Source organism: Ammospiza caudacuta, chromosome 15 (genome assembly GCF_027887145.1).
Source record: "Ammospiza caudacuta isolate bAmmCau1 chromosome 15, bAmmCau1.pri, whole genome shotgun sequence".
NCBI classification, from domain to species: domain Eukaryota; kingdom Metazoa; phylum Chordata; class Aves; order Passeriformes; family Passerellidae; genus Ammospiza; species Ammospiza caudacuta.
Window position 1 is genome coordinate 15,112,492 of NC_080607.1, and position 9,825 is coordinate 15,122,316.

Below are 9,825 nucleotides of genomic sequence, written 5' to 3' on the forward strand. Positions count from 1 at the left end.
GAGTGCCACCAAAGAATTCATGAACTAGCACATTCATCAGCTTTTTCACATGCCTATCAAGGTTTCGTTAGGTGTGCATGTCCACAGAAAATTTTAAAATCATTTGAGTTTCTTAACATAAAAAGAGAAAAATCACAAGTAATTAAGAAAAAGGAAGAAGGAAAAAAAAGTCACTTGGGACCTTCCTCATGAAAAACATTTTCATTACTTTGATATGAAAAGGACAAGGGAGAACGTGACTTTTTAAACTGACAGAGGGCAGGTTTACATTTTATATTAGAATGAAATTCTTCCATGTGAGGGTGGGGAGGCCCTGGCACAGGGAAGCTGTGGCTGCCCCTGGATCCCTGGCAGTGCCCAGGGCCAGGCTGGACAGGGCTTGGAGCACCTGGGACAGTGGAAGGTGTCCCTGCCCATGGAAGGAGATGGAATGAGATGAGCTTTAAGGTCCCTCCCAACCCAAAAAATTCTGTGATTCTGTGACATCCTCAGTTCAGGATGTACCTTCTGTCCAGAAAGAGACTCCCAAAGAGCCAAAAGAAGATCAAACATCCACATCCTTCATAATAACAGCAAAAATAAGAAATGGGGAAAAAAAAAGAACAAAATCCCCCAGTGTACAACATGACTGCTGGAATAAGAGCCAACCCCATCATCTCTTGAGTTGCCAGCTGAAATAAAACATTGCTGTAGTACTTCAAGGGACAGGAATAAATAACTTGAACTAACAGATAAATATTCATGTGTGTTTAATTCATACACATCTCCTGAAAACATCAAACTGCAGCGTTTCATCTCTGAATGAAAGCTTCAGCAAAGATGAATCTTAATTGACTCATGAAATTAGGTTACCAGCAACACTGGATCTAAAACATCCACAAAAATTAGCCAAGAAGCAAATTTAATTGGCAATTTAGATGAACTGTTACATACTTCAGTTCTCTTCAGCCAGAGAACAGCCACACACAGACAGCAGAACCCAGGAGAGGATTTTCTTTACCAAGTGAGATTTGTTTTAGTCCAAAGTTTGAATGCAATACTATCTGCCAGATGTCTTGGCAGGATAAAGTTCTCTGCAACCACAGCAAGACAAGGGCAACTTCCTTCTCAAATCTGTTAAATAAAGTGCAGAGAGGCTGAGGGAGGAGATCAGCTGAACACTCAGGCCACTGTCACTTTTCCATTTCTTGGGAGATTGCAGCTGTCCCTACCACAGGCTTTTATGTAGTTGGGAGTTATTAAATGGCCTGGGGACATTTCAGTGCCAGCACTTGAAACAATGGTGACAACAAACTGAACATCTGAGAGGTTGGCTTTGAACAAATGAGCTGAGCCATTTATGACAGGCAGAATCACATTCTGTTCTCTCAGAAATACCAATTTTTGGTGATGCTTCACAGGAATTAAGAGACAACTGGAACACTACAAGTCTGGCTTTCAAAGGAGCAAATGCCACAAAACCTGTTTCTGCATCAGAACAAATGACAGTAACTGTCCCACACATTAATCACTGTCCCAGCCCAAAGCTCCAGTGCTGCTACCACAAGCATTATTTATTTAGCATAAAAATTGTAAAGATGAATCTGGACAGAAAAAAATCCTCCCAGAATAATCTCAATTACCTATGGAATCAATGGCTATTCCACACTTTCACTTCACCAAAAGTTCTGTTCCATAGCCAAGGATATTGGCTTGCAGAACTTCCCTCAGTGTAACAAACAGATCAAAGAAATTTGATTCCAGCAGATTAATAATTTTATACAAAACACTTCATTGAAATTCATACAGAATTCTGTAAATGCTCTCCTTTCTTAACACTACGTCAATATCAGAGACATTTTTCCACCTGAGAGCATCTGATACAGCATTTTTCAGACTCTGCAACCTTCCCTTGGAAACTATTTCATGGCCCATGACTGTAAAAGATGACAGAATTCTGTTCTCCATACCTCTAGCATTATGATGCATAATGCTAGGTTTGATCAGGAGTGATAAATCAGCTCATTTCTAGCCACACTGTTCAAAAATAAATCATTCAATACTGTATTGTACAACTAGTTATTTCTTAGTTGTTTCCTGGGGATCTGTTTTATCTTACTTGCAAGAGAGAAGGTGGGAAGTAATCAATAACTCCAAGCACAGTGGCTTTGCACACAAGTGTCAGTGGATACATCATTAATCATTTAGGAACACTTCTTTGAAGATTAAATTAAGAATGCTTGGGTATTTCTCATCATAATGCAACCACCCCTGCAAATTGATCACTAAAGCTTATGAACATGAAGACAGTTTCAGCATAAAATATCACTGGAGAAAACCCCTAGAACAGCAAAAATAGTTCTATGTGTAAGTTCATAGATCTTCCTCCTCAAAGGCAGCTTTGTCTCTGTGGATTCTCTCCAGGCAGATGCAGGTTTACATTCACTCTGCACAAGGTACTTTGGAAATAATTTTCACAGAAACTCTTAGACAATTATGGCAGCAATTATATTGCAAATAAAGCAGGAGGATGAGAGTGACTAACCCAGTGCAAAGCCCTACAGTAGAAGAAATCATATTTTTATGCCTACCACCAACTCCTCACACACACAGATTCCACAGCATGAGCACCTGCACACAGCTAACAGACAATTTCTGAAGGGGGTTTTAAGAAGTCAGATTTTATGCTATGATTGAATTTCCTTTAAAGCTGCATTTACAGTAAATACCTACTGGATTCCAGGATAAGGTTGCCATTCTCTTTGCTTTAAAATGAAACAAAATTAACTTTGACTCCTCAAAACAGGATAATTTATCTCCATTTAGAGCCCAGTTTTAATGAAGAACCCACCCAGCTATGTGCTCAGTAACATTAACCCACCTGGGTAACAAGTTTAGCACTTTGTTTAAAACAAAAGCATGTAAACAAAGTTATTTACACCTCTGAAGATGGGCAACATTTCTGTTCCACTATTGAACAACCACTCAGCAGTTTCACTGTTCAAGTGCACAGCCCAGAAAGAATCCATGCATGGGGCAGTTCTGCTCTCCTGGATAAGTTTTCCTTTCAGCCAGCACAGGCTGCTGAAGGGCCCCTGAGGTACAGGAGGGAGAGGGAATTTCTCTGCAGCCTTAACACACACAGGATTCATCACTGAGAGCTACTAAAGGGATTCTGATCCTCACCTGGCTGCCCTGACATGCTGTAGGGAGCAGAGGAGCTGGTTAGTGATTTACTGAGCTGAACAGGGATGTGAACCACAGACACCTCAGAATTCTCACACTTCACCCACCTTCAACCTCCACTGCCTGTAACTATCACTAGAATCAAAACACTGTGAGATCTACTAACAGATTCTTTCGGGAGTCCTAAAAGAATTTACTCAGAAGTGTAAAAATAACACTCATAAAAATATAATGACATTATTTATCCAGTCACGAAAACACATTTCCTGACAAATAACCTAAGCACACAAACTTTACAACACCCCAGAGGTTCAGAGCACCCCAAGAGCCTTTATCTCATCCAAAACTGGCCAGCACAGCAAAGGAACTGGACTGGAGCAGGAACAGCAGAGAGCACTCTGGTCTAACACCAAGCACAGCCACTCTGTGTCCAACAGAGCAGAGACAGCCCAAGTTTGGGACTGCAGAACCAAGAGGGCCAAGACTGAAAAGTCCAGCTCTGCTTCTGCAGCTGCAGGGACAATTCACCTTTTGTGAACCCTCCCTCCCAGCAGATGGACAAACAAGGCCAGGAACACAACACTCTGCAGCCTCTGCATTTTCTGAATGGAGAGCTGCTGCAATCTACTACAAACCTGTCTCATTAAATCATGTGCATAATAAAATAAACTGAATTAATCTAAATGATCTGTCTAGACCAGCAAATGAATTTCCAATTGTAACTGTATTTAAGTAAAGAAAAAAAAAAAATCAAGTTTAAGTAAGCTTAGCCTATTCTTGTAACTTATTGATCCTGAAAATGAAGACATTATCTTTGTGCACTGAATCAACAATACATTTTTAAAGAGTATAACTGAAAGTTATGGTAAGCCACATTTGACACAATCTAATTGCTTGTTGCTCTCTCCTGCAATTTGCTTTTACAAACCTTTAAAGATACAAAGTAAATAATTACATCATCATACGTTTGTCTGCACAGTAATTATTAAGATGCAAGGACTGAGATAATGAATTCTTGAATTCCAAGTTCTGTGGTGGTCTATTCCATAAAATAATGAAACTCATTAAAGATTTGCCATAAAGCATAACTTCTATTTTTTTTTTTTTTGCAACAGAAAGAACATCAAAGTCCCCTATCTCCAAAGTGGCAGACACAGAGTGACCAATTTGTTCCTTGCTCCCACTTTCCAATTTATTCAGCTTGGAGAAGATATCCATGTGATCAGCTGCACATCTGCAAGCTCAGCAACAACATTCCAGTTCTTGAGCACTCCTAATTTAACACATATTCTTTGCATGCCTCATTTTGTGCATTTCTTCCAAGAATTGTAAGAACCAAACATTTTAGTTGCTTCACAAAGAAGAGACTAAACACTAAGCATTTTACAACATCATATCAGTGTCAAATACAGAGATTTCTTATATTTCCATGAGACAGGTGACAAAATTGATGCTGAATGAAGGACTAGAAAAATGGCACCTCATAAACAGAAGGCCTAGATATGAACAGCATGATGTAACATTGCATTTGTTCAAGGACAAGCTACTTCAAATATCAAAGGTTATAAATTAACTGCTTAAAAATTCAGCGTAGTTGCAGGCTAATCTTGCTTTCAAACAACAGCAAAACAAAAAAAAAATCATCTGACTGGCACTACAAACAGTGATTTAAAAATATAGCCTTATCAAAGCAAAAGAAGCCTGATTGGGACGTTTTCCAGCCAAGACTGAGATAACAGAAAGCAAAGCTTTCCACCTTTGTTCTAGGTCAGCATATGTGAAGTTCACACAGCAGAATTCACAAGAAGAAAGACTGAAAGAAATACCAGCTCCAGTCATAAGATCTACCAGCAAGTACCTATCATGGAAAGCAGTAACAGTACTGAAAGTGACTTAAAAAAAACCATCCGAGGGTGGAAACGATCTTCTGTGATCAGTTACCAAAATGTGTCAGCAAACAAATAACAAATAACCACTCTGCTTTTCAATGTTGCACCAACTGAAACCTTCAGCCCATCTAGTCCCTAACTGTCTGTAGGGTTTGTTGGCTTATCACCATTTTCTATCTCCAAATTTTGCCTTCTGTTTCTCAGATAATTTTGGCATGGCTGAAGAGCCAGTTCTGGATGAAAAATGCCATATTTTTTCCTGGACAGCAGACATCTCAGCATTTCCTTTTGAGGACTTCCTGAAGTTACAAGCTCATCATGAGGTGCTGTTGGTTCAGGAAAGCAACAATGAGAATCACTGCTGGTCCTCTCCCTGACTGCCCTCAGCTCTCTGTCATGTGGTCAAACATGTGTATGGCTCCACAACTATTTTAAGAAAAAGCTGTGTTTACTGTAACTGAAAACCCAAGGGGTTATTCAGGGGAAAATCAGCACTTGGAATTTCTTGCTTCCATGCTAGTTTAGCCAGTTCTCCTGGTCCCATCCCACGGCACAGCGCCTGATGTTTGGAAGTGACCCAAGTCACTGCTTCCAGAAATTACCCTGAGGTTTCAGAAGTCCCTGAGCACGCTGGTGTAAAGTTTGTTAAGCTGATAACACATGTGGTTGCCCCCAGATGGCAAAATGAATGTGGATTTATAGAACTGCAGAAGGTTAAGCTGGAAAGACCAAATTTATTTTTCCTTGCACGCAAAGCTTTAGAAAAGGAAACACTATGGGAAGAGTGGTGCAAATCAACACTGCAGATCTACCACGCTTCCTTTTTGCTTTCCTGGAATCTCAAATGAAGGCTATGTAATTCTGAGAAAATTCACAGTAAATGGAAGAAGTATCTGCTTGCACTCAACACGCTTTGGCAGCTACTTCTGAGAGGAAACACGAAGTTATTGCACACATAAAAGCCAGGAGGTGATTTTGAAACTACATTTGAAATTCTGGCCTGCAAGTGCTGCACAGTAACAAACTGCTTCCAAAAGAAGTCCTGAACACAAACATACAGAGAGCACAAACATGATCAATAACCAAATTAAACAAATGGCATCTTGTACCTTTATTACCATGCAGAAGTTCTGGTGGCATGTTATTTAAAAAAAAGCCTTTTTTCCTCCTATTTTTCCCATCTTGCTTTTCTTGTTCTCTGTAAGAGAAACATCGAGTAGGTAACTGAAAAACAAAATTAAAAATAAAAAACCAACCCCAAATAAACCCTAACTGCTTCAGCTGTGACCTAAAAGGCCCCTTGAGGCTCTGCAATGTGCTGAAAGCGAGCCCAGCACATTCCTCTGGGGAGCGGGGCGCCGGAGCCTCCTTTGCTCAACACCCAGCTGCGAAAGCGATCGGAAAAATCTGGGAAAATCAGAAATATCCCAAGGCTGGGGCTGCCAGAGCGGCACTGACCGCGGCCTCTGCACGGCCCCGGGATGGGGGCACGGGGCAGGGCTGGGCCGGGACGGGATCGCGGCACGGGGGGAATCACGGTACTGGGGGAAATCACGGTACCGGGTTAAATCACGGTACCGGGGGAAATCACGGTACCGGGTTAAATTACGGTACCGGGGGAAATCACAGTACTGGGTTAAATCACGGTACTGGGTTAAATCGCGGTACTGGGTTAAATCACGGTACCGGGGGAAATCACAGTACTGGGTTAAATCACGGTACTGGGTTAAATCACGGTACCGGGGGAAATCACAGTACTGGGTTAAATCACGGTACTGGGTTAAATCGCGGTGCCGGGCATGGCTCTGCACTGGGCAGGACTCACAGCACCGCGGACGGCTCTGCACGGGCACGGCTCAGCACCGGGCAGGATTCGCAGCACCGGGCAGGGCTCAGCACCTCAGCCCAGCGCTGCCCACGCTGCAGGTCGGGCCTGCGGCCCGCAGCGCCCCGAGACACCCCGGCAGATAAAGGCCCCCCGGGCCGCCGGGACGGGAGAGAAGCGTTGAGGCGGCCGCCCCACCGCCCGCCCCCGCCGCACTGACAGCGCGGCCCGCGGCCCGCTGAGGACGGGACGGGACCGCCGAGCCGGGCCCGAGCGGGGCCGTGGGGGCGTTGGGGCCGGCGAGGGGAGCGGAGCCCCGGGGTAGCGGAACGCGGAGCGCGGCGCGGCGGCCCCGGGCCCGGCCCGCGGCGTTACCTGCACCGGCTCCAGCGACGGCACAGCGGACACCGAGGCGGAAGTGCGGCCCTGGCCGCGGTTGATTGACAGGCGCCATCGCCAATCGCAGAGCGCGACCGCGCCCCGCCGTTGCCAAGACGACGAATCAGCTCCCCGTTCCCCGCTGGGAGGCAGGGCGAATGCTAATGAGGCACCGAGCCTGACCGCCCCGGGCCGCGCCACCGCTGGGGAGACCGCTGGCCAATGGCGCAGGGCATATGCAAATAAGGGCGTGGTTATGCAGATAAGGCGGTACCGGCAGTCCCCGCGGCCGGGGACGCCTCCCCGAGCGAGTTCCCAGAGGATTTTTGGGTTCTCCCGGGAAGAATGAACACCTTGTGGCTGCTCTCACCTCTGGGATTTGTAGGGCATTTTAACTGGGAGGTTATCCCACAGTGCAGGTTTGGCTCGCCATAACCTTGCAGGAAAATATGGCATTCTCAAACAGAGATTAGATTTAAAAACCCCTTCTTTCATCAGTCTTTGGATAATTTATCAGGGCAGGGGTCTCCAGCTGCAAATTTACCTGTAGATGCTGTAACTAGATAAGGGCTAACATGAAATCAAGCAGGTTTGTGAGGTTATATAACTTATAAACCATCATCCCTGTGGTTGTCCATTCCTTCATCCCATCAACCTCCTCCATGTCCTGTCACTCACAGCAGCTCAATGACACCTCAAAATGGTCCACTGAGACATCTATGAGTGGGTCCAATGATACCCCCAGAGAAATGGTCCACGGAGACATCTATGAGTGTGAAATGGTGGGGAGCGAAAGAGGGAGATGAGGCACAAATACTTATCCTCAAAATTATCTTCTCTTGTTGATTCAGCTCTCAGTGCAAAGCAAGCAGAGGGATGAGCAGATTAACTCTGCAGCTCGCTCATCAGAGGTGGATGCAGATGTTCTCTAACAAGGGAATGGCTGCAAGGGCAGCGGGGCAAATCTGAACCAAAAATCATCACAAGATCTGAACCAAAAGTCATCACAAAATCTGAACCGCCCCTTTGCTGCAGAGCTCCCTCTGGCTATCCCCAAATACTTCTACTGTTGATTCTGGAGTGTTGCTCACCCCCAAACAGGCTGGCAGCTCCTGGCCCTCAGCCACGTGCTGACAATGCAGGAGACACAAATTACCTGTGATAATGCTCCTTGCTCTGGCACAAGTGTAAACATTCAGTGAAATCCCCAGGGGGATTTCTCACACACCCTGGGATTGAGTGTTTTGGGTGGGCACAGCTGCCTCCAAGGATGCCTCTTGGTCCTTCTCAGCCTGGTCTTGCCATACCCACATGTTATTTCACCCCTTTATTTACCCATCTTTAAGGAGTACAAACCTTGGGGACTAAAGGATAATTTGGATCACTCCAAATATGTTCATAATGTTTTCCTTATTTGCCCAGTAATACATTTTTTCCCCATAAGCTCCAATTCAGCCACCCCTCTTGGATTGCTCAACCTTAGAAGTCCCAACATGAAGCACAGAAATATTTCTGCTGCAGCTTTTAAGCAAAGCCCCACAAACAGAAAGTAATCAGGAATTTAAATTATTATTATTATTTTCTGACAGTGCAGGCCTTTGTCATGACTGAGCAGCTGATCTGGAAGAGTTCTCCAAAAGGACCACAGCAAGACAAATCCACTGATTAGATGACCAAGATATAATGAATTTTTGTAGCTTTTTCTGGTTCTTAATTGAAGGCATGGGCATCCTTCTCCAAGCAAGTTTGTAAGCATTTCAGCTAGATTTCCATGCTTAGCAAAAATGAGGATAATTGACAATTTCTTCCTTTTATAAATATTCATGGGCTATTCTCTAGCAATCTAACTCCATAAAACCCCAAAATTGAACAGGGAGAAGAATTTAACTCTGTATTTGTCTCCCTTCTGCATTGGCATTGAGGGAGGAGAGCAGTTACCTCCTAAAGGAGATGGCAGGGAAATTTTGCCTTGTTGGCAAAGTTTTGCAATGGTAAAGTAATTAAACAGAGGGTTTAGAGGGGAAAGTGTTGGGCAACTGTCTCAGGCATAGGTGCAACCATCAGCTCCACCTACAATAATCCCAAGTGCTTCCCTCCTGTGGAGAAACACAATCCCCTTAGAAAACTGATCCCTTGTCACTGCAGCAGGTTTGGGAATCCTAAATGGTGATACAAGGGCAGAACGGAAAACAAAAAACCTAGAGATGTTGATGTAGAAATATTTCAAGGAAATGTTGCAGCAGAAATGCTGATTGTCAGCAGCCCATCCATCACCCATGGACACAAAGGCCTCTTCCCTCCTCCTCCTCCAAACCTTCCAGCAGCCAAAGCAGTCACTCAGTCCCAACGTGTTCAGGCAAGTTGTCCAGCTCTGGGAAGCTCCTTTTAGTCCTTGGCTCCTCGCCAGGGAGTTTCAGAACCAAACCCATTTGTTCAGTGAAGGCTCCAGCAGCTCCAGCTCGGTGCTCCTGTCCCTGCTCCAGGCTGGAATTCCCAGCCCTGCTCCTGCCCAGCAGAGTCCTCACAGCTCTGTCCACATGGAAATGCCCCCAGCCCTCCTGAGCACCC

General features: G+C 44.7%; 1 protein-coding gene across 1 annotated transcript in view; it reads right to left on the reverse strand.

Moving 5' to 3' along the window:
- The window catches only part of OSBPL2 (oxysterol binding protein like 2), a 33,169-nt gene extending 25,860 nt beyond the window's left edge, over positions 1–7,309 (reverse strand). Inside the window, exons 1-2 of the mRNA XM_058815003.1 lie at positions 7,255–7,309; positions 6,164–6,252 (exon numbers count right to left, since the gene is read on the reverse strand). The gene's annotated coding sequence lies outside the window, so the exon portion shown is untranslated. The remainder of the gene's footprint in view (positions 1–6,163; positions 6,253–7,254) is intronic.
- Positions 7,310–9,825: the final 2,516 nt, after the last annotated feature.